The sequence below is a fragment of the Cinclus cinclus genome, chromosome 10, assembly GCF_963662255.1.
Source record: "Cinclus cinclus chromosome 10, bCinCin1.1, whole genome shotgun sequence".
In the NCBI taxonomy this organism is placed as follows: Eukaryota; Metazoa; Chordata; class Aves; order Passeriformes; family Cinclidae; genus Cinclus; species Cinclus cinclus.
Window position 1 is genome coordinate 11,099,132 of NC_085055.1, and position 6,000 is coordinate 11,105,131.

Genomic DNA, 6,000 nt, shown 5'->3' on the forward strand with positions numbered 1-6,000 from the left:
TGACTAAATCTGAGATCCTCTGCAGGAACTGCTGTTCAGACAGTCCTGAAGACAGAGTTACCTCTTTGAAGTCAGAGTTACCACCATTGACATTACTCAACCACTGATCAAGTGAGCCATGAAATCAAGTACCTGTGAGTCTGGTTTTGGGGGCAACCTTCACGGCAAGGAAAAGCCCAAGCAGTACTCAGCACTTTAGAAATTACTCAAAGATTCTCATCTCAGGGTATGGCTATGTCTCACCTTTTTGTCACCTGGACCACAACCTCTGCCCTTTTCCTAAGCCCTTATGACTTGTCAGATAATTTGTGCTGGGAAGATAAAGCAATCCAGTGTCTTTCCTAGAAAGGCTCTGCCATAAATTCTTGCCAGATTTCTAGATCAGACTTTTAGGGGTGATGCAAAGATTAGGAGATGAAGTTTCACATCTTTTTCAGGTTGTTGAACTTAGTCCCTTTCACATGTTGTTAGAAATTCCTCTGGGGATCAATAAGACCAAACTTATTTGTGCTGTCCTTGGACACTGGAAAAATTCAAGATACACAGATTACTGTGCTGTAGGAAATCTCATTACATGCCAGAAACAGTTGACAACTGCTCAGCATCCTCAGAGCTACACCGGCCGGTACAAACATCTTTCAACAAGCAGTTGTCTCTGAAAACTAAGAAGAGAAGAAGGATGGGATCTGTAAGTATTGACATTCATTGTGGTCATTCCTCTTTAAGACACCCAAATCACAGCCGGGTATTTCTGAAGCACTCAGTAGCCCCTGCCATGACACACAAGGCTGTTTTTTTCGGTGGGGTGGGGAGCATTGTTAAGCACTTGAAGGGTATTTGAATGTAGCAAGTTATTCTAATGCCTGCAAGGAAAAGAAACTCTTGGAAAGCCTTGGCTAAATGCAAGACCCATTTGCACTGAAAGCAGAGCTGTGTGTTGGCAGAGGAGGAGGAAAGGAGTTTCTTCCCTGGACTTTCCAACACACCCTTTATCGCTAGGACTGGGAGAGCGCATTGGAAACCCAAGGTCATGTTTCAATGCCTGGAGGGAGTTTAAAACCCCAGTTATCAGGCTGGAGGTCAGAGGTAGGGGGTGTTTCTCTCACAGCTGTGTCTCCGCTCGTGAAACTCTCCCTTAAGCCCGATGTACACGGAGGCTTTGCCGACGGGTGTTTCGGGAGCCCCGGTGAGCCCACGCCCTGTGCTGTTGACAAAGGAGGTGCAAATGAAGCTTTATGCTTGAAAATGGGGGAGGGATGATCTCCTTTGGGAGAGCGTGGGTGAGGAATTACGCATCTTTATAAAGAACAGAAACTGGGCCCTACATGAACCAGGACCACAAGGGCAGAATAGGGGCAGGGTAAAAGAAAAAGGATATGCTTTGCTTTCTTTTCTGAGTGCACAGAGAGACTCCGATGTGGAGGAGAGAACAGGGCAGGGGGTATGTCGGTAGGGACAGATGCCAGGCAAGTGGGCAGACACTGATTTTAAGAGTCACAGCCCCAGAGCACTGCAGGGAAACTCCTTGCAGATCCTGTACCCTAACCTGGCCCCCACTCATCTAACCAGATCTCAAAACTCTATTGTGTTGATGCTCTGTGAATCACAGCAGCAACTGTTCTCTCCGAGCCTCAGCTCTTGTCCTCCCGGCATTTTTATAGCAGACCAAACATCCTGTTACTAAACTGTGCATTTCTATAACCCCGCAGTTACTTTTATCCCTTTCTCGATGAGCCTCCTAGAGGGTCTTTCGTCACTCTGATAAGCAGGTTGGTGAGTATCAGCGAGAGGCACAGAGGTCTGAAGCGGATGTTTCTTGTGCAGTGAGTCACGGTGGGGCTGGGTTCCAGCCAGGAGAGCCCTGCAGGGCGAACGCACCTACTAAGGGTGACTTAGCAGCGCGCTAAGGGGTCCCTGAGGAGCAGCCATCCGAGCACGTACGAGACACAAACTCTTCCACCTTTCCTCCTGCGCTCTTCTCTGGTACTCCGGAGAGTGCTAAATGCTTCCCTTCCCTTCCCGCACCATTGCTAGCAGTGGCAGAGCTTGTACTTCACTTGCATTTAATCACGCTGGTATCAGCGCACGGAAAGTTCAGGCTCATGCCGGGAAGGACACGCTTGGATGAGGATGACGCCGCAGGGACGTGGCAGGGCATCAACGGGGTGCCTGGGGACGAGGGCTGTGGACTGCAACTAGTGGCATGCCGAGAAAAGGTGTGTCTGATCCACTAGCCGGCTCCTCTGCCAACACGTCCCTGCGTGGAGCTGGTGTGCGGTGACGAGCGCCGCGTGTTCTCCGGCGGCTCTCGGGAAAGCCGAGAGCTCACACGCGTTTTCACTGCTAAAGTCTTACACGCCCGGGCAGAGAGTCCTAGAGCTCACACGCGTTTTCACTGCTAAAGTCTTACACGCCCGGGCAGAGAGTCCTAGAGCTCACACGCGTTTTCACTGCTAAAGTCTTACACGCCCGGGCAGAGAGTCCTGCCCCGGTGCTAAAGAGGAGAGGACTCCTCGCTCTCCATCTAAAGGCGCTTAGTCAGGGCCTCGTTTTCCCCTCGTTTTCTAAAATGGGGTTAGTAATACATCACTGAGATTATGTTTTTCAGGTGTGAGATTTCATAGGCAGCCATAAAACTAAATTTATTGTACTGAGGAGAGCGCGGTACTTGGAGGACCTGAAAAGACTGTAATGAAATGCTTGTTTTAGTATTTATTGCTTTGGAGTGACTAAAAAAGCTGTTTTAAAGGAGTGTGTGCAAGCATCATACGTGTGCATGTATAATATTTACACACACACACATGTACAAACAGGTTTTTTACCAATCTTAAGCTTTCATCTACTAGAACACACCTTTACTTTCCTATTTTCCTTTAATCTTATGTATTGCCTGCGTGGAAAATCATAGGCTGCTCAGAAGTCTTACTATTTTCCTTGGGGTTACTGAGCTAAAGCCCGGCTGAATCCCAAGGTTTTGAGACCACATGAGCATGGCTGAAGGGGTACATTACACACTGCTCTGTAATTTATTGGTGTACACATCTCACACCCAAGGAGCACTGCTGTGGAGGTGAACACGCTTAAAGGGCATGGATGGTGGTGTGCAAAGGAAAATGGAGGGGGTGCATCCAGGAGGGAGGAGTGGGAAGGGTTGGGCAGACAAGCCCATGGAGCAGAAGAGCTCTCAGGGAAACCCCTTCCAAAGCTCTCCATTACCTCAGATTCCTGAGCCCTTTCTGCTGGACAAGCCCCTGGTCCTGAACACGTCACCTCATGGGCTGCTTGCCTGTTTGCAGAGAGGTCTGTATTCCATGCATGAATGCACAGCATCACCACTTCCTTCTTGCTCCAGGCCCTCTGCTACACTATATATTAGACACTGAGGAAGTAAAGGCAGAACACCACCCTTCTATGTTCACAGGACTGCAACCTCAGTGGGGTGTTGCTGCAAAAATGGTTTTGTCAGTAGACTGGTGACAACCACCTCCCAAGACTGGCAGTAGTTTCTCTAACATAAATAGCTTGGCTTTAATAGAGAGCACAGACCACCTTGTGTTAATGAGTAATAAAAGCAATCGACCCATGGTGCATTTGTCCCTGAGCAGGGACTGAGTGTAGTCAAGGTGATAAAACTCTGACATTAGCAAAGTTTTGCTGCATCAATACCACACAGAGTGAGAGCCCAACAAGGCCAAGCTCTGACAATCAAGTATTAGGATATCCTAATGCTTTTGTTCGTGTCAAAGCACTGTTAGCATATGTAGTACAGCCTACAAATTCACTGGAAAGCTACTCTGAGAAGGTTTTGGGCTATACAAAGACATCTTGGGAGGTTATTTTGAGAGAGCTGTTTTCTGAAGCTGAGGGGACATCTGTCATGCAAGTTAGGAAAACAGACCATGATGAAAAACTGCTACAGACATTGCTTCGAGAAGATGATGACTTGTTTTAAATAAAGAGCATTGAACATGTATCTTGCAATTTTAAACTAAATAAAGAATATTATTTTCTTTCTTGTAACTACAGCAGATTCTATGGGATTGTTTGGAGACACAGACCTAAAGGACCAGATATTGGTCCACCAGATGAAAAGCCACAAGCCATCTTTGTTGTGTGGCACACTCTGGAGAGCCTTACACCAGGGAAAACTGGAGGATCCTGACCTGCTCTGCTGTCCAGGCCAGGATGCTCCAGAGCCCCAAGCTAGATGCAAATGGCTGGAGCCACTTCCTGTCCCCGGTGACTCATGGCCAGGGAAGCACTGGCATCCTGCTCTAGGAAGGGTCACTCACCTGCCCTGCCCTGCAGGCAAGGTGAGCACAGGGAGGTGGAAGGAGCTGGGACAGCAAAACATTTCTGGGCACGTGGAAAATAAACAAGACATCACCTGGACTACAATGACAGCTGTGGAGAGATGGAGTGAAGCACAGGCAGCACTGGTGCTTCACATGCTGCCTTCATCCCTTGGTGGAATTTGCCTCTTGCTCTGATATCCATGGACATTTGATGGGCTGGGCTGGGCTGGAAAAACAGAGTATGATATACCCAGCACAAAAGCTTAGAAACACCTCTCTGGCTATCACCATGGGAGATTTTCACTTTCCACCTTTGTCATGCTTGTATTGAGACACTTTGACCAATGCACCACAGAAGAGAAAATGTCCCCTTTCTTTCCACTGGGCTTATCCTCTCTGAAAGGGGCTTGCATTTGGGTACAGGACAGAAGGAGAAGGCAAGGACATTCATATGGCTGTAATACATTTGCTGGCTAATCCAGGCTCTGTTGCTGTTAAACTCTGGTCTTGACACTGCTAAGGACTTAATGCTGATTGTGGGAAGACTGTCTCAGATTTTTCAGACCTTTTCTAGCTCACCACACCACTTTTTCTGAGTTGCCACTAATAACAACTGACTAGGATGCTTTTTTAAAAATGATGCACACAGAAGTTCATGAACACAGTACAAGACAGGTATAGGAAGATGATGTGTATTTTCAGTACCTGTCTCACACAAATGCAATCTATATACATTTATATATATGCTATAGAAAGTCATTATCCTTTATGGGATCTGTGTGGCCACTGCCATGTTCCCATGGGTCAGAACTGTTGAAAACACAAAGCTACCCTTGTGACAGAAAGCCATGAAATGAAAATCATAAATGTTTCTTTGACATATCCAGACATTTGGATACCAGAAAACTCAGCAGAAAGCATCATATCCACATAACCACATCAGGACCTGCATCTGGGAAAGGTGGAAGAAGAAAAGTTCCTCACTTGTCAGCTTCTACAAATGGAATTAGGAAACAGAAAGCAGAAAGTTGAAGCAACAGAGCCTCCTGGCTTTATAACCTGGGACTTTTGTTCTCTATTTAAGCCTCCCATAGCATGTGCTGAGGACCTATTCCACAGAGTGACTTCTGTGAGTGAACTTGGTATCGAGGGTAAAAATTGTGATCTCTGTCAGCAAAGCCGCTTCATGAGGTTATGGCTGGAATCATACGGGTTATCTATTGTGAGAATAAACTTCTGACTGCTGTGGTATTTGAAGGGGAATCCCGGAGAAGAGGAACTTGGAGCAGCTGTGTTAAGGCGCCGCTTGGCTCCATCTGGAGGTGACAGCTGAGGTGGCAGACACAGCGAGGGCTGGGAGCAGGGCTGGATGCAGAGCAAGAGCCTGCTCCCCTGCCCTGTGCTGAGCATCTGCCCATTCAAAGCAGGTCTTCACCCTGTCACTGCTTCTTTTTGCATTCAAAAATAATGGTAATTGAGGATGCGATGGTTTCTGCGCATTTGTTCCTTTGGGGTGGGAGGAATTTCTAGTCCCACTCCTCTTTGGTTTTCCTGAAAGGTACTCTGGAGCCCTGATGGCTTTCTCAGCATTGCAGGAGAGGCGACATTGAGAAGCCTCTTACAGAGGTCCCAGCCTTCTGCCCCTGGCAGCCTGTGTGACCCCTGCTCACCTGCAGGAAAACAGGAAATTTGCAATCAAAGTAAG